The sequence below is a fragment of the Neopelma chrysocephalum genome, unplaced genomic scaffold (assembly GCF_003984885.1).
Source record: "Neopelma chrysocephalum unplaced genomic scaffold, ASM398488v2 Primary Assembly neopelma1_71, whole genome shotgun sequence".
Lineage (NCBI taxonomy): Eukaryota > Metazoa > Chordata > Aves > Passeriformes > Pipridae > Neopelma > Neopelma chrysocephalum.
The window spans coordinates 11,254,298-11,279,025 of record NW_020897731.1 but is presented as its reverse complement, the minus strand read 5'-3'; positions in this window follow the sequence as shown (position 1 = coordinate 11,279,025).

Sequence of the window (24,728 nt, the reverse complement as noted above, 5' to 3'; positions counted from 1 at the left end):
TGGGGAAGGCAACTTGTAACTGAATGGAAGAAATATGAGAAAAAGGTTGGAGGTAGGGGGAGCAGGTATGAAAATGATGTTGCACTTACAGAAGGGGGTCAGAATTCTCTGCACATCTGAGTATCACATATCCAAGCGAGAAGTCAGTACTTGTCACATGCCTCCTCTGTATCATCCCAAGGGTAAACTCAATGTGTTCCACTTAAAACCATTGCTAGTGTACATCTCCATCACCACACATTACTAAGGGGGCAAACTGTACTCACAGCTGATTTTAGCCATCATGTTTTGAATTCAACGAGAATACCGCCAGCTTATCAAAGTGCAAAATTTTGCTCTTGCACATTTTAAACACCTTTTTAAATCATTTAAATTGGGGGGAGGGGGGAGTAGTAACCTAGGTAATCTATGCATTTATACTCTTGTTCTGTGTTTCAGAGGTAATTGTAATGAATTGCTTCAAGCAAACAGTACAGGTTGTTTTTCTGCTGAGAGAAGTCAAACGAAATGACCTTCTTTTCATCCATTATTCTTTTCTGCTTTTGAAGTTAGTTCTTTTTGAAGAGACAATCCATTTATCAGTCATATCTGCATGAAAATCCTAAATTTATCTTAAAAAAATTCCATTAATTTGCTTTAAGGTGGACTGTGAAGACTACAGTCACATTTTTTGTTGTTAAATAAATTAATGAAAACTTTAAAAAGTAAAATGCTTAGAAAAATTAGCATAAGAACTAGAGGCTTCCTATGGTTAAAAACAGTTGTTAGAAGAGAGCATATTATAAACTGTGTATTTTTTACCCAGCTTTGGTGATTGCTCTTTGCTAGATTGACTGTAATTTATATCAAATATTTATGATGCCAAAAGCTGGTAATAAAAGATCATTAAATTGAATGGATAGGCTGGTGAAATCCAGAGCTAGAAGACAGAAGAGTTGATGGGAATTGCTGGAGCAAGATTATTACCTAAAGGTTTCTCCAGAAATAGGAGCCGTATTTACATATGAGCACATCTGAGTAAGTCTATCATATCAATACTGAAGCTGATAAAGGCCATCTATTTTTAAAAAAGTACATAATCAGAATTAATACAATCCACTAGTATGAATTATATGTTCTTCTTCCTTCAGAAGAACTGTTGTTTAATATCTAATTCAAAATTAATAATGCAGCAGGGATGGATTCATTATCTCTTGTGTCAAAATCCTTCTTAATAAGTAAGATAAGGAGAGAAAAAGCATGAATAAAAAAGAAGAGTTTCAGTGACCAAATTACTCCTGTCCTCATCCATCCCACAGAATAAAATTTTTATCCACTCTAGGAACTGATTGGTAAGGTAGCAAACAGGCAATGTGTGGAAAAGTTCCTAAATCTGCACCATCAGTATATCCTTAAAGTAGATGAAGAGTGAAAGAAGAAATAATGTGTAAGATCAAATAAAGTAAATTCCAGTATACCTTTGTTCCCATTGACATTGGAAATATGGTAGAAAATTTTATTCTTCATTTACTCTTATTATTACAGAATCATAAAATAATTTGAGTTGAAAGGGACAAGCACACATCGCCACATGTCAAGCTTCTTGTCAATAATCCCCCCAAGTCCTTCTCTTCAGGACTGCTCTCAATCTATTCTCTGCCCAGTCTGTGCTTGGGGTTGCTCTCGCCCAGGTGCAGGGCCTTGCACTTGACCTTTTTGAACTTCATGAGGTCTACCTCTCAAGCCTGTCCAACTCCCGCTGGATGGCATCCCTTCCCTCCAGCACGTCAACCGCACCGCACAGCTTGATGTTGCCAGTGAACTTCCTGAGGTTGCACTCAATCCCACTGTCCACGTTGCTGACAAAGATGTTAAGCAGCACTGGTTCCAGTACCAATCCCTGAGGAAGACCATTTATCACTCATCTCCAAGCCATGGACCACAATAGTAACTCAGTGAGTGCAACCATCCAGCCAATTCCTTATCTACCAAATCATCCATCCATCAAATTCATGTCTGCAGTTTAGAGACATGGATGTCATGCAGAATCATGTCAAATGCTTTGCACAAGTCCAGGTAGATAAAATTGGTTGCTCTTGTCCACTTTATCCACCGATAGTGTAGCCCGATCAGAGGAGGCCACCATAGGTGAGGCTCAACTTGCTCTTAGTGAAGCACTCTTGACCACCACCAATCACCACCTTATTTTCCATGTGTCTTAGCATAGTTTCCTGTAAGACTTGTTCCATGATCTTGCCATCCAGCGACGTGAGACTGACTGGTCTGCAGTTTCCCCAAGTCTTTCTTTTTCCATTTTTAAATATTGAATTGACTGTTCCTATTCGGTATCCAACTAGCTTTTTATCCAAAGAAATTACTCTGAAAGCAAAACGAAATTTACTTTACAATGTCTATAACAAAGATTGAAATCAGGATGAAGTCGATCTAAAGAAAAGTTATTATTCCCTTGTAGATAGCTGGCATAGGCCTCTATTTGACTTTGCAATTATTTCTGAATAGACTTGGATATTAGCAGTAAATATGTGAAGATTTTACATTTACAGTTTTCATTAAATTTGGAAATGTGTTAAAGGTAAGGAAGAATCACCCTGTTTCTGTGCATAAAAATAATACAATTCATGTTAGTATTATTGCTGTTATTATCATACTTTGTTTGTACCACAATAGCATTTGGAGATTTCATGCAATTATTTTGGCAGCATGTAGCACTAAACCTGCATGAGATCAATTTTCCTATTTGACTAATACCTGTAAGTAAAAGTGAAAAAATCCTTACTCCCATCTGTGTCAAACCAAGACATTTCAAGATACTTACACTAATTTTAATGGAGACGAGACAAAAGTGTGGTCAAATGCTAGGGAGCTCACTCAAGATGTCATAATCCAGCTTTGATTTAATGTTCAATCTTATTTAGATGACAGTTATCTCATCTTGAGATTTAAATGCCTTTTGACACTTACGAACTCCACACAGTGTGCTCCTCAAATAGAAATAAAATAATTTTGCATCATGGTGAATTAAAGAATCACAGAATATTCTGAGTTGGAAGAGACCCACAAGGATCATCAAGTCCAACTCTTAAATGATGGCTCATAGAGGGGATTGAACCTGTGATCTTGGCACGCTCATAATACGAAGTACTGTATTCCATATTATCACACTGACGGCTGCTGTGACATCTATACCAGACACTACTTTGTCACCAGTAGGTTTATATAAAAGTTTCTTGCTTCTCCAGACTCCAGTGTTCAAGACAGAGTTGAGAACTTCAATAAAAATAATATTTATGGTCAGATTTTACATGTGAATTAGATTTTCACATGTAAAATCTGATTTCAAATTACTAGAGTTTTGTACTCAGCTTGGATTTGTAATTAAAAGCAAATATTAAAGAGAGAAAATAAAGTAAAATTTATATTTATGCTCTAGTTTCAAATCATTAAATTATAGAATAGAGCAACATCCTTTCCATCTTCACCCCACCACCCACTCCTTCTTTGATTACCTCATGAAGTTCAATGGATAATTATTCTGTGAATAATTCTTAGGTTTCAGACTCCTCTGACTAAGAAAATTCTTTGTCTGGACTGTTTCATAAAGAAGACACATAATATTTCTATAACTGGTTAAACATCTTAAAAACAGAAAAAACAACATTTTGCTGAACAAAAAGGACCAACAGATGGAACGCTATATTTAGAAGTTATTTTTCAGTCTTCAAAACTTTTATACTGGGTACTTGAAATTATTAAAATATAGTTAGTGACTGTGAAAGTTAAAATCTCTTATTGCAAGATATCTTTTTTAAAACAATTGACACAGCATGACAGTCTTCTACATGGTATTTTACTTCTAAGAAGTCGGTGACTGCTATGTCATATACTGCAGGTTAATACAAAATTGACAATAAAATATTTCACTGAGAGAAATTTTGATTTTGATCTTCTGTAAGAAATTAGCTATAACAAAAAATATTCTGATGATTATCTGTGATGCTGGAAAATTTCATATCTTTACTTCACAGATGCCACAGAATATTTTGAATTGGAAGGGATCCACAAGGATCCTTGAGTCCATCCCTTCAGTGAATGGCCTATAAGGGGATAGAACCTGTGACTTTGGCATTATTAGCACCATGCTCCAACCAACTGAGCTAAATTGATATAATACTTTTCTTCACTGTAGGATGAAAATTACTAATGTTTAATTTACCAGTAGTTTAGGGCCCTCACAATGAGTGGCTGAAGTAGCTTGCCAACATTTGTATTGCAGTGTTTCCAATGTCACAAATGCATAGTCATCATTCCTTCTCCTATTTTTGTGATGTATTTCTCCTGAGTCTGTGCAGCTGAAGCCATTCTACCCTTATAGCAAGTGGACATAAGGGTGTTGAATTTTGATTTTCAATGGTAGAATGGTAAATAACCTGAAAGATATTCTTATCTCTTTTGTTATCTTCCTTGTTTTCACCAGAATTTTTGTGACATCTGCAAAATGGACAAATATTTAGCATATTTATAGGTAAATATCCTTTTTTTTACCTATGAACATACAGCCAGAAGTAGCTGCTATTGCTTATACTAATAGTTCATTTACTAGCATTTTTACTGACAACCAGAAATCCAAGACATTTTAAGTGATTTCCATTCATCCTCCTACCCGAATATTAGCTCCCTGAAGTAAAGATAACAGATGTTCTGGTAAAGCTGTGAGAATATTTATACTAAACATGATAATATCTCAGTTTGCATAGGCAGTTTTTTATATTCTGAGTTTCTATCACAGAATATGCTGAGTTGAAAGGGACCCACAAGGATCATCAAGTCCAAATCCTGGCCTTGCAGAGGACCATCTGCAAAAGTCACACCATGTACCTGAGAGTGTTGTCCAAACGCTTCCTGAACTCTTATCAGGATTGGTGACCACTTCCCTGGGGAGCCTGTTCCAGTGCCCAAACACCTCGTGTAAAGAACCTTCTCCTAATATCCAACCTAAACCTTCCCTGACACAACTTCAGGCCATTCCCTCAGGTTCTGTCACTGATCACCAGTGAGAGAAGAGATCAGTGCCTTCCCCTCCTCTTTCCCTCACAAGGAAGTTGTAGACTGCAATGAGTTGTTACCTGTATTAAGAATTGAAAAAAGGGGAAAAATAAATTTTAATGTGATTGATTTTTTTTTCTCAACTTAAAGTGTGTATTTAGGTACATGTATATTGCCTCCATGTAAATGGCACATAGTTGGAATAACCTTACTTCTCCTTTTTAGTGTTCTGGAAGCTCTTTTGCTCAGGAGCAGATTTAAGTTAATGCTACCAGTTGTGATCTCAACCTGAGCTGACTGCAGTCATTTCCTGCCCTAACCAGGACCTGGACTCTCATCCTGACACCAGACCCTGCCTCATCCTGTCTCCACCCCCACAGCCCTGCTGGACCATCTTGGTGCAGTGTCTGATCCTGGTCCCCTCACTGGGAAGTCTAATCCTGTTCTCGGGGAGGTGCCCAGTGCTCTGGGCTGGAGCTGCTCCCCAGGCCTGCCCTGCTTCTTGCTGGGGTGGTGGGACCAGCCCTAGCTGCCAATCCGGGCCCTGCCCAGCCTGGGAGAGCCCCCACACTCATAGCCCCACTGTCCCCAGGGAACCACTGGCTCCTACAGTGCCCTGCTGTATTGTATCAGGGAAAAAATGCTCATGGATTTTTGATAGTCAGGAAAACGGCCTCCTGCACATGAATCATTCTTGAGGATAATAGTTCATAGATCTAGCTAAATTTAGCTCTCAGCTAAGTTTAGCTCTGCTTTTTTGAATCGGACAAGAGAAATTAGGCCCATTTTTTTATTTTTTCCCCGCTCATCAAGAAGGGTAAAATTGCAAACTAAGGCGGGAAATTCCAGGGGAAAATGAAAGCAATAAAAAGTTAGTGGATTGATGAGAAGAAACAAAAAGGAACCTGTGAGGTTAGAGAAGACTCACTAGTCCTTTCATTTAAAACATTGAGTGTTTGGAGGTAGGTAATAGAGATAATGTATCAAAGAAAATGTAGTAAGTTTCAACATGCCTCAGTGCCTCTTTTTACATCTACAAAAATTTTTGGCAAGTTCTTTTTAGGTTTTTGGAAATCTTTACTGTTTAAGCCTTCCTATTTTAGCTTTATGATGTGTTTTGCCTTGGTCACGTGGTGGATAGATTTCATACTGTTTTCATCACCTTCTTCCATCCCATTTAAGCAATCCTCACTTCACACTTCTATCTAGAGAGGCAGAGCTGGATGCGCATGAAAATGCTATTCTTCATTTTCATTTCCTTTTTCCACATTTTCCAGTACTCTTAAAAGAGGATTAGTAAATCCCTGGCTACTTAGAATTTCTCAGATGTCACTATGCCTTATAGCATTTCTCTTCAGTACAGCCATTTGATAAAGTGAAAAGAGCACAAAATTTTCCAAGAAAATAATGGAGCTTCTCTGGTCATGCCTAGAATGAGTGATATTTCCATGTTGTACTTTTAAAATCAGATCTTGAGTTAAATGAATTGGAGTAAGATGATTTACAAGAATTTAAGAGCTGACTCATAAAGTTACTTTTTCACATGCTCTGTAAATCTATATTTAAATCTTACTTTCAAAAACCTGCTAAATATTATACATTTAGTGGAGTTGTTAGTTTTTAATAGAAACCCTCTGACAAAAAAAAAAAAAAACAAACTACCACAATCTGACCCTAAATGGTTAGAATGGCAAATCTTCATATGATTATCAATGATTAAATCTCACATATATCACATTCACTTTTATTTATCTTTAATTCATGTATAGAAGATTATTATTTGACTTTTTTTTTAGTATATGTCCTTAATTGAACAGAAAGTAGTCAGCAAAAAATTCACTAAATCTGTAAAAAATTCATGTCAGAATCTGCATTACTAATGCAACACTAGTCATAATACATATGCTGTGATCTGGCACAGGTTCTGAAAATGAGTGTGTAGAAAAAAAAAAAACAAAAAACTGTATTGATAACTAAAGGTACGTGGAAGAGGTCCTTGACTGTGCATGTGTAATTTTTTTTTTTTTTTTTTTTTTTGGTCCTGGATGTAATAGTGTACTTTCTGTTGATACGAACTGTCTTAAAATAGCACTAACAAATATACAGCTTATTGGTTTCTGATATTACTTACCGTTGCAACATCTAAAAGGCTCATTTTCAGGAGAACATTATTTAATAATGTGTTTAACAGTACTAAAATAATTTAGGGACTTAATCGTATTCAGTATGTGTTTACTGGTATAGCTAAATTGATTTAAAATATTTATTTTAGGAAAGAATCTGATCTTTTCTTTTTGCTATCTGTGGACAGTCAACCTAAAAATTATGTCATATTAAATTGTTTTAGCTTGCTTGAAAGCAATAGGTTTCCTCTGAAATAGTATGTGTAATGCAACAAGAGATATCTTTAACAAAGATATTACCAGTACTTGGGTTTTGCTTAGTGTGGATATTTTTTAAGATAAGGGCCAATAAAGAGAATGATTTTGTTTCTTCCGACTTCCAGAATATCCCTTAGCAACTGGATCATGGTTAAAAAACATTTTAGCAACAGTGTCTGTCTGAAAGCTCTCATAGGTCAAGTAAAATTAAGTGGAAAGAAAGATGTAAATTCTACTGGCTGAGTGAGAACGGGTAACTTTTCATAGAGGTTATACCAGCAATTCCTTTGTAAAGTGACTTTAATTCAGCTCAGTCACTGATACAGGTGAATGAAAACAACTTGAAACAAATCTCAAAGTAAACTAGATGCCAAGAATATCAACATTGGATACTTTTTTTTGTCTTTTTTCCTTTTTTTCCTAAGAAGGACCCATCTAAGAGTGAGAAAATAGTTTTGGAGCAATATGAGATTCAATAAAACTATTCAATTAATTAAAAATGAGGATATATTGAAAAAGATCCTCAGTTAAATTTTGTTTTTAAGCTCAACAGTGGTAGCTATTCATCTTTCACATTCCTAGATTTTAATTTTTTAAAAATGAGATATTTCAAAATATTTCTATTCTAGTTCTCAGACAAGAATTTCTCATCTTCTCTTAAATAGATATACCAGGAAAGCTGAAAGACTCAAAAAAACATATTAAACATCTCTATTATTCCTGATAATGCTCCTGATGAGCTGATTGATAGTTCAGAGCACAGACTATAATCATAACATTATATGGTAGGTAGGATTATTCTCATTGCTGGAGTATCAATGCTGATTTGTGCATAGTAGGATAAAAAATAAGACTAAAAAGCAAAAGCAACTAAGTATCCTAGTGAGAAAATCTGATCTTGACAGAGGGCAGAAGAGTACTGCAGTGGACAGATGGTGCAGATTCATAGGACATACTTGTGGTTATTCCAAGATGCTCTAAGTCAGCTGATTTAGATTTTCCACCATCACATTACAAAGATGCAAGCCCAAAAAAGTAATGGCTTGATGTCTTCAGGCTGGATTTATCCTACTTAGCTCTCCTTTATTTACAGTATCCTGATAAGTTTTATTTCCATGGCAATTCAGTAATTTTTAATAATATTGACTTTTATCTTCATCTACCTATGATGTTTGCAACCAATATTAAATCTCTTTCCCTGAAAAAGGAAATAAGTACAAAAATGTTATGCTTTGCCACTCTTAAAAAAGAAACCAAGCAGAAAAAAATTATGTAATAACTAAAACAAGAGGGTCAATATAGAATCAGAACTTTAATATCTGTTCACAAGTAATTGAATTTGGAGAAATAATCATGTAATGGTGTAGATGGTTAAATAAAATGAGCCTAGGTTGAATCCAGGGAACTTGGTAACCTATTTGTAGCATCGTTTTAAAGAAGCTATATTTTCTCTAGAAACAACTAAAGTCCAGAAATGGTTCAGGCACAATCAAACAGGTCCCAAGCTCACAAACTCTACCATGTCAAATTGGCTTTGTACAGCATTAGCCTGCGTACTTCTGAGCTCTTCTTCCCAGTATATATTTACATAGCCTATGTTTGCATTTACATATCCTAGATCTTTCCCTACACACAGCATTCTAACATCTTTGAAAATGATTGTTTTGGCAAATAAAACATTTTTATTATTAAAAATTATTCATCCTAATTCCATGGATTGCAGCAAAACCTCTCATGCACTCATGACAGCTTATTTTGTACAACTTTTTAACAATATGCTTCACAACAACTGAAAGGGCATAAATAATATTTATTATTACTATCAATTTTCACTAGTGCTATTATTTTTATTTACAATGCATTGGTTTACTACTGTCATATGTGAGCCAAAGTATAGAGATGCTTGCCCTAAAATTCATCTGTCTGTAATAGAGATTGCCATGACGGGCATATTGAAAGCAGCACTGATGAGAGAAAAGGCTTAATACAATAAGTCAGGAAGCCAGGGTATTAAAAGGTAATCAGGTTATGTTTGGTCTAACATGGTGAATGCAGAAACCAAGAAAAGGAATATTCTGCATGAAAATATCCTAAGAGTTTACATTTATCGAAGCAAAAGTACAGTATGACATGTTGAGGTGTGAGACAGTGGGAATCTGAACAAGAGCTGATTTGCACACATAAACGGTAGCCAAGAAATGAGGTACATTTCATTTTTCTCTGAAGCTACCCTTGCACGCCTGTATACATACAAAGTAAAAATGCAAACTTTTACCATATGGTACATCGTTATAAGCTTGGTGTGTTATGTTCACAAACCAGTCCTCAGCTTGTAAATAGTAATTTTCATCTCAATGTAAGGTTTACCCTTATAAAGATTAGGAAGAAAGTTAATTTTGATTGCAACCTGTGAGCTCACAGATATCTAGAGTTTTTTGGCATTCATCTAATTTGGGATAAGAAAGCTTGAGAGTTACTGAATATCATTATCTAAAGAAAGAACCTGCTCAGGTAAAAAATGTCATAGATCACACACAGGTTAGGAGGAAAAATAATTAGAGTAGGAGGAATCTGCTGCCACAAGAAACTGCAAAATTCTGTCTTAATCATGAAGAAATTTATTTCTATCATGTTAGATTCAAGATTCTGTCAGAAATGAGAAGGGTCTTTTAAGTCAAAAGCATTGTTACAAGATATTTTGAGTCAGTAAAGTTAACTAAGAATTTGGTTTGTTTCTTATCTAGAGCAGATGTATGCTCAAGGAAAGCACAAATTGAAATTTTACTAGGCTAAAAAAGAACTTTTCAATTTGTCTGCAACATTTTAAGTACCATGGTGTTGAGGAAGCAGAGACCTTTTTGCTCCTTCACTTTCTCCTGTCTTCAAGGCTAGCCTTACTTTTTTTTTAATTTTTTTTCCCACTAAATGACTATTAATAGAAATATTTTTGTCCCAGATTGTCACCCTCTGATGGAAGAAACTTTTCATATGAAAAATGCTGAATGTCTTGTGGCAAACTCTTCTTGGGAACAAGCTATTTTGTTCTGCATAGATAAAGTCTTGTTTAAATGAAATTATGTGTACATACACCTGCTAAAAGCACAAGGGCCAAAAACCCCAGGGATTTACATGATGCAAAATAGGCACTTCTGTTGTGAATATAGACCAATGACCAAATATAAATACTGCTATGCAATCAAAATAACCAAAAGCAGCTTGTTTGTGATAGTCAATCAAGTGAGCTGCCCAAAACTAGAAGGTGAGCTGGCAAAACACTATTTTCTATTAAAAAATATTATTTTAGTGCCTTTTGTAAATGGCATTATGGATATCTCAAGACACTACACATATCCCCTCATGCATAACATCACATTAGCAAAAAAGTGAGATGTGTATTTATTCAAGAAATTGAATTTATAGTAAGGAATAGGGACATAATGTTCTGATGTTCAGTTCATTGATCATTTGTGGGCTATCAGTTAAAAAAAAACAACCACCCTCACCTTTAGAGAATATTAATTCTATGGGTATCCATGTCTTCCTAAAAGATATTAACAGATGCCAAATATTAGGCTAGATTACTCCTTTTCTAAAATGTAGATCTGAAATCACAACAAACATGTTGTTGATATTGAAGTACATAAACCCTTCTTCATAATATGTAGCTCCTTTTAGTGAAAGGTGTCCCTGCCCATGGCATGGTGATTTGAACTAGATGACCTTTAAGGTCCCTTCCAAACCAAACCATTCTATGATTCTATGATCCTATGATTTTCATGCCTATTTGTATTTATATCTGTGCGTGCATATTTATATATATCTTTTCTATCAGTATAATTCAAAAAATTATTTATGAAATATTAGAATCTTTATCCTCATTTTAAGAAAGAAAAAATGCATAGAGGTTGCATTAACTTTTTAACCAAACTATCAGATCAGGAAACACTACTGAACAAAGGAAAACATAATCTTTTTCTGATAAATTAATTAAAACAGAACAAGTTCATTGATTCTAACATGACTATTCATCAGTTTGTAAGTGCATGGGTCAGTATGTTATTATTTTCTTATTTACAGGAAGATGTTTAAGATGAAATAGAATGTATTTCTAAGAAGCATCATAAAGATAAACTAAATCTAAGGTAGTGGTAAACAGTACAGATTTGTTTCATGCTTATGACACAGACATGCTGAGCAAAACTAGCATAGAATCTGCCAAAATATTTATGAGATAGAGCTGTTTTGAACAACTTTTTGAAAGAAAAAAAAATGTTCTGAAGAAAATACAACATGGAAAAAGAACAGAGAAAAACGTGATACATGCGATGTAGGATACATGAGGTGCAATTTTTATGAAAGAAATGTTGAATTTGGTGTTTTAAATATTGAGAAAAATCCCACTAATGACATCACTGGGTTCAAAAAAAGTTTTAAACTTCTATCTCTGGTCTCTTTTTAAAAGGGTTAGGAATTCAGTATCAGTTTTAATATCATGAGTTAGAGGAAAGATTATAAAATTATGAAGATGAGTCACTGTCAGATACAGAATTGCCTCAATTTGTAAAATCTGAGAATAGGAGAAACTGACTTAACTGATCTATATTTATTAAGTATTCTACACAATCTTGTTTGGTAAGTGAGACAGAGAGTGTTAATTAAGTAAGTAAGCTTTGTAAGATGTCAGAGAACCAAAACACCTTAAAAACAAATTGGAATCCTTTTCATTCCCTTTGAAATTTGATTAGAGAGACTGAATATCTTGTGAAATTGTGCATTTTCTTAAAGCTTTCACATATAGTAAATGATAACCTAAGGATAAACTTAAACTTTGTGGGAATTGTTGATGAAGCACTGCCATCTTTTGGTTGTACAAATACAGAATATGGAGGAAGGATATAATTGTCACTGAAATAAGGACATAGGCTGAAATCATTAAATGATTACTTTGTTCTAGCATTTATCTACTTTCTTTTCTAGATAATTGACTGCAATTGTCCATTAATATTCTTCAGTATATTCTAATTTCACCATCCTATCAGTGAAAGTAATACAACAAAATGGCTGTAAAGCTGATGAAGACATTGTTGGCTTTGATAGAAAATCAAGAGCCTAGGTTAACAGGATTTTCTGTAATTTTTTTAATTGCTCTAATCTTTATTTTTTTATGCTGTTTCCCAGTGTGTTTCTGGAAAATGATTTTTTTGCCAGTTACCTATTTAACATTTTTCAGAGGACACACAATTCTAAGTAAAAGTATAGCAATACGACAGAATGCCTTTACTGCATGTGGAAGTATTTGACATATGTAGTAACTCAGGAGAGGTGTCAAAAAATGTAGTATTTGCTCTGAATGTGTAAGCCTGGTACGAGATTCTGTTTTAAGATGTACGCATTTTATTTCCAGTCTTATTGTCATATCAGATTTTACCTCTTTTTAAATGCAATATTAGTGTCAAAAACTTATATAAGCAAATTTCTAGCATAATAAATATAATTTTCACGTGAATATTAATATTTTACCTCCCAAAAAAATTAAGTTTAAAAACTTATGTCACACTAAGGCATTGCTAAATTAACAGTTAAAGGTTGAAAATTACCAACTAACCCCACCCTGAATGTAAATGGAATAAATTTCTGCTTGTAAGAAATCATATCTTTAAGCAATACTTTCAAGCTTGATTTGAAGAGAAAGAGAGATGGGAATTCTGCCATATGCCTAAGACTTATGATGTGACATTTTTCCTGTTAACTCAAATATGGGCAAAAGTGTGAAGTGCAAAATATGCTTACACTGCTAAGGACTGACTGTTAGCACACTTGCTTAAAAATTCAGTCAGCAGGCAACATTTGGAAGGTCAGAGGCCTGTGATATGGAAATCAAATAATTTTCTGATACTGAATGAGAGATGAGAGGCTTTGAAGGTCTGTTGGGATTTTTTGTTTTGTTTTGTTTTGTTTTTTTTAAATTAAGACAAGAAGCTTCTGCACATCTGCTGCCTGAGATAGTGATAAAGGAGCCAATATCAACATTTGGCAAGAACAATTGTTACTTCATTTCAGATATGCTGGTACCACTGGCAGAGAAAGTTACAGATGAGACTCATAGTACCTGATACAACAGCAGGAGAGTCTGTTCCAAGCAGACTAGGCATTTCTTGGAACATCTCATTCTCCTATCCTGCGGTCAAGCGTATTTTTGGGTACACCATACTGAGTAATAATTCCATCCTCTCACCTAGTTCAGATAATCTCCATCATTCTTACTCTACACAGTCTGCTCCCACTGACACTCTCTGGATTCCTGTACAAAGCACTGTGTGCCTCAGGACAGGGACCCAGCTGCATTCATGCTACCACTGGATACATGCAGATCTTGCAGAGAATCATCATTCAGAAGCAGTTCCCTGTGTGGAGTCATTTGCCACAATACTTAGCAGCTGATACCAAGAGACAGATTTCTTCTGCAAACCAAATTGAAGCAAGTCCTGTCCCCCCACTGGTAAGACTACACTATCTGGAAATCTTTGGAAATCTTTGAATTAACAAAATTATCTTTTCAGAATTTAAATATAAACAGGAAAAGGTTATATTTATGATGGACACAATCTTTCTAAAATAAGCTAGATAGACTTTCTTCCGTTTTTCCTCTAGATGACATGAGAGAATATGAGATGGTATGAATGTATTTTCATTGCACAGAAGGGTTGGAAGGTTCAGGTACTAAAAACATCATGAAGAAAAAATTTTTAAAATGGAGCCTAAATTTGGAGGGCTAACTGAAAGCCAAGCAATATCAAATAGTCTGAATTAATGAATGACAGCCTAGAGTCACATTTCCATTTCTAAATCGTATTCTGTCAGAGGAAAGAAATTAGATAGTCTATATACACAGAGGACACTTTCCCATAAAATGTTGCAGATTGTAACACTGAGTTTCATCATTTGTTCTTTAAATTGTTCCATGTTGTTGTCTTTGCCTTTCCTTTTTTTCTTTTCCTCTTTTTTTTTTTTTATTTCTTAAGTAATACAGACTATTTACCAGAGAATCAAGTTTTTATAAATGCTTGTGAGGATTTACTATATGAAAAATGCTCAGCTGAAAGTTCTAGGGGATATGAATACATGATAAAACTACAAATGAGCACTTTAATGAGAAAAAAAAAAGTGGGAACACCTGCACAGTTTCAGTATTTTGCAGGCTGATTTATTTCCCTCTCAATATGCACTCATAATTCTCACTAAAATAATTGGAGTAACACCTATACATCAAGTAAAAAAATAACCATGAGTGTTTCTATCACTTCCGTAGGTATCATCATCATTTCAGTCAGTTTCTGTAGGACAGGGACATAATGAGACTGCCAATAAATTTTCTCTTTTTTATGTATACTTGAGTTTATAAATGAGCAGTCACTTAGAAGTACACTTGGTTTCCAATGGGGAGTTGGCCTAAGTTTCCACGTACAAACATCTGCATGAATATTTCTAAATGCTAATATCTTCAAACTAGTATTAAAATTGATTGGTTATATGCATCAGGACATTACTGTTTTATCATGCAAGAAGTTTATAACAGGAAAAAATCTTATTTTTTTGTATGTTTTAGAAGATAAAACTGAGAAGAAAGAGAGACTAAATTATTATATAATATATAATATTATATATTATATTCCTAAAAACTCTATCTCCCAGAACCCGAGAATTCATATTTGCCAATTTTGTATATTCTTTCCCTTAGCACTTTTTGTTGCTCATTTCCGAGACAGGTTGCTGTGCCAGGTAAACCTTCAGTTTGTCTCAGCATGATCATCTTTTATGTATGCATAGGAAGTTCTATGTAGTTACACTTGAAGGGACAGGAGAGAGCCAAGATCTTAAAAATCCGCTTCCTAAGAATTAGGAGTTGGACTTAACTCTAGTGCATGGGTCTTCTTCAGTAAGAACATATTCTTTAGTAAAACTGCTTAAAGTTTCCAATTATATGGATGAGCTACTTCTCAGTACAGAATGACCAGTACACTCTCTTATAAAGGCACTGAAATTCTCATATGAAAGCAAAAACCTTATGAAACTGAATACTGAAACTGTCATGGCAATATTAAGAGTGCACAAGGAAGTATGTAAATGTCAGTGGTTTTCTCACTACCATAAGGGAACAATTTTCTTCCCTTATTTTCCTCTTATGCATTTTCACATTTGCAGAGTATCTTTGAGAAACTTTAACTTAACTGTTATGTACCTGATATTTCTCTTTCACATCCTCATCCTAGACATGTTAAAGTCAAATAAAAGGCTTTCATTGGCCCCAGATAGCTTGCAGTGTGCTTTACAATCTCCCCTTAAGAGGAAGGTTAGTGTAAAATCTCAGACATATTAAGCTTGCTCATCTAAAATATTCAGGTAATTTGATGACTCCTAACTTGTGATGGTGAAAAAAAGTTGTCATGGTCTCCCCAAAGTGATGGATTGGCATTTCAGAAAGCCCCATAGATTGAGGATCATGGTGATATATAGTAAAAAAATTATTTGACTAAGGTGAGGATGCCAGAAAAAAACAAGGGTAAAAGTGTCTGTTCTTCAAAATATGAGACCATCAGTAAACTCATAAATAAATAGATAAAGTTTTTTGTAGAGTTCGTTATAAACTAGAGAAAAGAAAGATTTTAAGAAAGATTGACAGGAAATAAAAAATCATAATAGTTATGTAAATATGACTGGCTAAGTAAAAGACCTTTAACATGCATATAGAAAAAATCACCTCTGTGTAAGAAAAAAATGGGTATTAATTTTTACTGATAAAATAGAAACAAAACATGGCAAGATCAATGTCCATAAATTAAATCTTGTTTCATAATTTATGTCAGGAATATATTGATTGGAGAGGTGTAGTGACTTTGTTTTTTCAATTAATTTTGATTCTGCAAAATTTTTTTCATTATTTGGTCAATTGTTCCTGAGTTTAGTCAATGTCTCTGTAATTCCACTTTATAAAAAAGAGATATTTTTATTTATATAAAGAAATTATTTATGTATTTAAAGAAAAAAGATAACCACCAACTTTAATTTTAAACAGAAAGAATAAGACAACTTGTAAACAAATATCTTTCTCTGAAAAACTTTGTGGCAGAAGTAAAGTTCAGAAAGATAAACTTTGCACAGGATGCTCCAGAGACTGGAAAATATGATTTCCAAGTTTTCAGTAATCTTGATGTCTGAGGCATTGTTCTACTGCAGTCAACCATAAAAAAATATGTTTCCAGATATGTGAGAATCAGAAAAGAGGATTTAGATATCATGGAGTCATGTGCAGAATAGTCTGGAGAAAGCAGATCCCCCTTGTACTTGGTATCTTATGTGAACTGACACTTTGAGATCCTTTTGCTAATTTCTCTAGGTTTATAAAGTAGAAGCAATTTCTAGATGTTCTGTAGGAGTCCTCTGTAACTGTAAACAGTAAGCATCCAGCCACTTTATTATGTTTGGAATATCCAACCCAATTCAGGAACCATTCATGTGTTTGTATTTGTAGCTCTGTTTTCTGTTTTGTTCTCCTCCTCAGTAAAAGAAGCACTTAGGCTTTTCTTTTATTGGAAATGTGACAGGTTTGGGAAGAAATAACTGGGTAAACTCAAATTAATGGTGTTGTCTACATCTAAAACTTCCACTTTTGGAAGAACAGTTTTGCTGGTTCTTCACAAAAATTCTATGAAAAAATATTCTGTACAATTACTGGCACTGATTACACATTCATGTCTTTGAACACCTTAAGGGAAAATAAGCTAAAAGAAAAGGATTCTGAATTTGAAGTGGATATGTAGTCAAAAATGAAAATAAAAGTGAAGCAGACATTTACCTAGTAGGTAGCTTTCAGAAAAATTCTACTTAACCTTGTATGGAACAGATGGAATATTTGTCTCTCTCTGAAGTAAGAAAATGCATCTGCTTTATTCATCCCGTCTTCTTCTAGGCTTATAAAACATTCCTGTGTGATAGGGAAGCTGTGAAATAGAAGACAAAATGGTTCAGAAATACAGAATAAGAAATACATAGTCAAATTGGAATAGCCCTTTTGATTTCAGTGGAGATTTATGTATTAAAAATTGATGGGTGCCTTAACCTTTCACACTCTGCTCTGGTTACCCCTACGGTGTACCTTCAGTAATCATACAACTGCCATTGCACAACCAACTCACTTGTGCATCCTGGAAAGAAAGCAAAGTTTTCAAAATATCTTCAGTTGATTTAAACATCTATTTTCAAAAAGGCGGGAAGTGACCAACCTCTCCACTGAATAAAGTATTCATGTTCAGAATGAATGACAGACTGGTTTTACAACTCCCTGTGGGATTTACAGCTTTGCTGTTAGGAAAGTGATCCTTCACATTGAGATATCAGAGATCTCTAGAGTATGAGTATTCCTGGATAATACTCACGTTGTGAAGAATTCAAAACTTATGAACTTCATGCAATGGCCAGAACAATTAAACAAGGTGTTTAAATTTATCTTCTGTTTTCCAGGGCTTTCAAATGAAGATTTACATTTTTTCTGGAAGCTGTGCTTTACTGAAACCCAAATTATTGAAATTATTTTGGGGATAACTGATTAAATATAAAGCCTGAAGTATTAAGGACAGAATAGATTTATGTATATGTATGTATATATATAAATATATATATATACCCAGATCAGAGGATTACTGACTTCTGTAACCCCTTGAATCTGCTTAAGTGCATAAATCATGAACTGTAAAATTAACACTTGCTAAACTTTTTTAAGAATTCTGTAATAATTTTTTATAATATATTTTCATGCTATTGCTATATATATATATATCACCTAAGGAGTCTTTCTGCTGTGCCTTTTGCAATCGGACATGTCTGTCTCGTATTGGCCTCATTAGCCACCAGCGTGCTTCTAACAAACCTGGATAGAGCCTTCCTAAATCTTTTTCCTAGCCATGATGATGATGATGATGATGATCTACAAACATATTTATTAAAACAATTGAAGCATTATCTGATTTATAAGATTCTAGAGCTGTGAATGCTATTGTGAAATTACTGCATCTAAAGCTGGGACCTTCCTTATAAACCAGGATCTAAACCAAGATGCAACCATCCTCACAATCTAGACTGGGCAAGAAAAGGTTTTACAGCCTGCACTCATCTTTGGAGTTACTTTGTCCTAGGAAGACATCTAATCTTTGCAATATTTTGGTATCTTTCAAAACAGACTTTATTCTTCAGCTTATGAGGGTTTGTTTACAAACAGAAAAATTGTTGGTATTTTACAGGTTTTGTAACAACTACACATAATATTATTAAAACTGTGTTATACCACAGCTACAAGGTTGTTGTGACACAACAGAATTATTAAACAATCAGATGCTGACTAAAGGAAACTCTAATATTTTGACTGTGTTACGCAAATAGATGAAAAACAAGCACAAGCAACCAAATCAGAAAAAACTGTTCCTTGAGTTTCTTATTTTCCTGTCCTGTCAGTTTATTTTGGAAAACTTGATCTATATCTTTTAAAGCTAGGAGTTAATTTAAATTCACAGGAATTAGAAGCAAATGATTAATTAATTTATAGATGTTTTTCTATGTCAGCTGCTTTTACCAATATGGCATGGAAATTATGCTGTACAACTCTCTATCATTGTAACACAAATGTTTGAACACAGTTTAAGCTAACACACTTGTGATAACAAGTTAAACTCAAAGGGCAGATACTGGAGAATGTGTGAAATATTAATTCTAAAAAACCCAGAACATTTTTAAAGGTAATTGTTATTACAAAGGGAAGCTGAAATCTCTACAACTGTAAACTCATAAATACATATTAAGACAATGGAACAAGAAATTTTATTTGATAGATATGAAAAAATTGAATAACAATACAACAAACCTGTTACAAATGGCTGTTCAATTAAATCTAAAAGTCATCTGAATTATCCTGCTTTCCTTGTGGACCTTTAGTAGCATGCTACTAACATCAGATACTCTTAGAACATTAAAAATTACTGCACTCAATTATTGTTACAGCTCTTAGATGTTTGAAAGATGTATATTTTAGAAATAATAAAACTACAAGCCCTTACTTTGCATATCATTAGCTATGCAAATTGTTGTATCCAAATGCATACACAACAGAACACTCATTAAGTTTAAGAAGGCTACATATTTATATTAGTTCATTGGTGGCTATGTCCTGCACTCCTTGCTCATGGGAGACTACACTCTTTTAATATGGAACAGCTGAAATAAATGACAGGAATAATGCCATTAGAGGCATGTATTTCTCAAGACATTTAAAGATATTGAATTAAAGTAAGCAATACCACTTTTGAAGTCAGTTTGTGTACAAACATACATATATGCATATACCTGGTCTAGTGGAAGAAATCCCTGTCCATAACAGGGGGGTTGGAACTAGATGATCTTTAAGATCCCTTCCAACTCAAACCATTCTATGATTCTATGACGATGTTGTGGGCTTTTTTGCATAAGTCATATAATTACCTTTTTTTTTTAATCAACAGAATGAAGGTAACAACTGAGGCGTGACCAGCTGACTGTCTTAATGTGATCTTTTAACATGTTGTTCAGAGTACAACCAGTATAATTTAGACATCAAATTATCTAATTTAAATTATGGCTACTGTATAAATGCCTAAACACATTTAAGATAGTACAAATATAAAGCATGTAGTGCAAAATTGTAACTGAACATACTTCTCCAAAACTGTTGTTTTAATCCAAAGGTCAAGCCCAGAGGAAGATGTATTTTTTTCCTACAAAAAGAAAATAATGTAAAAGAAGTGAGAAAAAGAAATCTATTTAAAATAGAAGTTCTCATTGCTATCAGAAAGTGCAGTGTCAGACCACAGAAATGGGGACCCTGTTATTGCAAGGAAACAATGAAAGTGCACTTGAACAAAACCATTAAATTACATTCTCTAAGATGTGAGAAGAGCAGCTGTTAGGATAACACAGGGTATGCAGGAGTAAAATTCATTCTCTACATTCAACTGAATCCAATATTGTCAGTACTTTTTTGCAACGTTTTTGCTCTATTTTTATTATTTGTCATTCAAGCTTGGTCATCACAAGCTCCAGTGTTTGCCACCAAACAGGCACTGGAGGGTGAATATGAGAATGTTAAAATGGGAGAACTGCAATATACCAACTCCAACAACTATCAATTAAAAAGAGAACGTGGTTCTAGTTTCTGTGTGTGCATGATGATGCATAAACTAGTTAAAATTTACTGTATTATCTCTTCAACACATTTCGAAAGGATTCTTCATAATAGAATGAGAGGTCTCTTTAAGAGGCACTTGCTTTAGAGAATTCTTTAAACCTGAAAGCTGCCAACAGAGGCAAAGCTGCCGCAGCTTTATGCCTTCCAGGTGCAGCCCACTGTGAGGCTGAGCCTGCATCCCAAATAATACATGCTCTGACAGGGAACAAGTGCCAGTATCACCGCTAAAAGTAGCACAGCCTCCATGGGCGGGGGTTTGGCCTCAGCTGTGATGGCCATTGCATCCCTGCACATTTCCTGGGAGCCCTTCCAGTGGCTGAGAGCAGGACAGGGATGCCATCGGCCATGTTGACACTGAGCTGGTCCCCAGCCTCAGCAGCCAAACCAGACTGAGGAATGGGCACAGAACCCTTCATGAGGTGTTCGCCGAGTGGCAGACAGTGACACATTCTGGGAAACTTCTCATGGACATAGTCTGTCTTCACGTTGTGGAACTGAAAAGCTGTTGCTACAGTGGCAAAGAGAATTTCCTAAGTAGTGATGAAATACAAGCAAACAAGCAGGAAGAAAATCAAAGCAGTGATTCTTTTTTTCTTTTTGAACCAGATTTTGTATTTCCTATTCTGTGAAAGAGAATCTCTAGGTGACTTATTAGCAGCTTCAGAAGTAGAACAGCAGAAAAATAGATGTCTTACCAAAGGAAACAAGCTATTTCAGCGTGTGGGGGTTATGAAGAGCTCAGCAGAAGTAGAAGAATTAACTAAGCAAGGGAAATGTGTTGCTCTTAAAGTAAGATTTCGGCACATCTTAACAGAATTGTCTGATTTTTCTAATGTTGTTCATGACAGATGCTGGGATCTTGTCATGACAAGAGAATGAAGGTTGAATTCAAATTAATTATTTGATTATTATTAATTATATCTGGCTGACACAAATCCACAGAAGCTCACAACGCGTGCCAGAGCTCTTACTGCTATTGCCCATATGATGACTGAGTTTACTTTGTTTTTCTTCATTGATATTTTACAGATAAGTAGTTCTTTATGAAAGACAGTTACTGAACTAAAAGGATAGGGAAAGTTGTTAGACTAAAGGACAAATTGCTGACCTTACTTCCTTTCCAAAACTAAAATATATACGTATGTGAAAAAAATTCTTCCAGAGAAATGTTATCAGAAGTCACAAGGACTACAAAGATTAGGAAACTTGAAACTTGTAACTTGCTGACAGCTACGTTAGATGCATAAATGGCCAATGATAATAAACTGTTGACCGTTTATCCACATAAGGTAACTAGAAGTAACTGGGAAATGGCCCCAACCAGCCTCCCCTCACCCCTCTCAAAGATGCACAGCCTCTTCCCCTCCCCCACCATATCCCTGTCCCTGTGCCCAGAGGTTGCTTTGCCCTTTTTCCTTCTTGGGGTGGCACTACCCTGTCTGCCCTGGGGCCATCCTTCCATCCTTTCACTCCTCCCTGGCTTTTATAACTCTCTTAGTGAATCTGGTCCTTTAATACTTGGTATTATTTCCTATACTGGCTGTGGCTCTTGACACCACCTCTGAACAAAGCTATTTTTACTCTGAGAGAAAGGAAAAAATTCTCCATTACATGCCAAAAGTAAATAATAACCAAACACTCTCTTACAGCTGCGAAATGGCTTTACCTACATACATGAAAAAAATTGCCTTGTTTTCTAATTTTGTGATTAGGAAGAACTTGACATGCCTAGTTAAAACAGAAGTCCCTCCTGCTCAGATGCTGCCTCTATTATTATAGGGAGTACTAATTTATTGAGAAAGGATACTAGGGTGATGTCATGTGTTTCAACAGGGTGCTGAAATTGAGTTAATACCCAAACAAACCATTTCATGCTGTGAATTATATTAGTTTTGTGAATTTGAACTAATTATCTGGAACTCATACTTCTGGTCTGCATAGCATCCTGTAACAGAGTTCCACAATTCATGAGCATGTAAAGAAGTGCTTGCTTTTCAGGTTTTAAAGCTCCTGTTTAATACTTCACTGAATACACTCTAATTTAACTACTGCAGGAAATTACATACATTCAAAATCTCTTCAATTATGCTAGATTGTGCTTTTTTTTATTCTCTGCCATAGTAGCTCTCACCTACTACTTTGTCCTACTACTTTAGTCTCATTTGCATGAAAACCATTCCATACCTCTCATCATACCTCCTGACTTTCTCAGAATCCTATTATGAGATGCATGAAAATATATCAATTACGTCAGCTAGCAGAAAGTGTTCCGGTGATGGCTTCAGATGTTTGCCTACAGTAGCCTCAAGCTTTCCCTTCTGAGTGATAATAGCTCATTTAGATGTCTCCATTTTGTACATGTGGCTTTCACACATTTTAGCAATATAGTTAAGATTCTTTCACAGTCTCCCATCATGTAATTCCTTTAGTCTCTTGATAATTATATATCTAAACACTTTGTGTATCCTATTACCAAAGTCAAAGTGAATTTGGAGTGTGCACTATGGCCTGGGAAACCGTGATTTCTAGAGGAGATGAGGAGCCATGAATCAGACTTGCAGGTGTATCACATTTTTCTACAGCAATTTAGTCTACTAAAAAAAGATTAATTTATGTTGCTGAATAGTTTCATCAAAATTTTGTTGAAATTTAACCATTAAAATGTAAACCTGGAAAATCTTAACAATTGAGAAAAATCTTTCTTTATTTTGGACAGAAAATACTCAACTCATAATTATGATAGCTGTAATAACATAGCATCCTTGATTTAATGGTAAATTTGCATCAAAAGAGCAACCTGGGAAGATTGGAAAAGTTCATGTAAAAGTTCACAAATGGATTGAAAAACCACACAATGAAGCTGAACTAATTTTTATTTCTTGATCAGAACAGTGTAATACTCATTCTGCTGAAATAAACAAGTCGTATTCCTTCAGTATACCTCAATGAATTTAAGTATCAATGTGACAGGTGCTAGGAGTATCATAACCACCTGTTAACTTGTGTCACATCTTTGTAGCATTAAAGTAATCCAGTGATATTTTTTAGGTGCAAAAAGAATTCTTTTAGTCATTTCTAAGGATAAATATAACAAATATAATAAACATAACAGCTGGATACATTTATCTACGACAACAATAATATAAGAGACATTCTAAGGACAATGGGTTGACACAGGAGTGTCTTTTAAAATCAATGCTAACCTAAGTAAGTAAAATCTCTTTTGTCTTCAGAAGCTATGGACTAGAATCTAGTTTCTGCAAAGCAAATGAGATGAAAATGGCCTTAGAAAAATCCCATGCTTACAGGATGTGCTGCTTATATTAGACCAAGAAATAGCTGATATTAATCCTAGAAAAACAAGGCATGTTGCAATACCAAGAAAACCCACTCAAAAACCCCAAGTTAATTTAGATGTAAACATGGGAACTACGTATTGTGGTTTTAAGACAACATAACACAGTGATGTTACATGTGAATTTCAGCATTTTTTTCATTTAATAGCATCTGACAAATTCTACTTCGTTGTTCTCCCTCCTTTCCATTCTCTCATGACAGTGGTTATGGAAAGAGCATTGCATTTTACTATTTATTCCCTGTAAGATCATCAAGTGTAACCATTAAACTAGGACTGCTGAGTCTACCACTAAGCCCTACATGCCCCATCTACACGTGTTTTAAATACTTTCGTGGCTTATGACTTAACCAGTTCCCTGGATAGCCTGTTCCAATGCTTGACTACCCTTTTGATGAGAAAATTTTTCCTCCGCTGCCCCAGTTTGAGGACATTTTCTCTTGTCTCATCACTTGCTACTAGGGAGAAGACACCAACCCCCACCTCACTAGAACCTCCTTTCAGGTAGTTATAGAGGTGATAAGGTTCCCCCTGAGGGTCCTTTTCTGTTGGCTAAACAACTTCAGCTCCCTCAGCTGCTCCTTGTAAGACTTGTGCTCCAGACACTTTATCAGCCTTGTTGCCCTTCTCTGGACACACTCTAGCATTTCAATATACTCCCTGAATTGAAAAGCCCAGAACT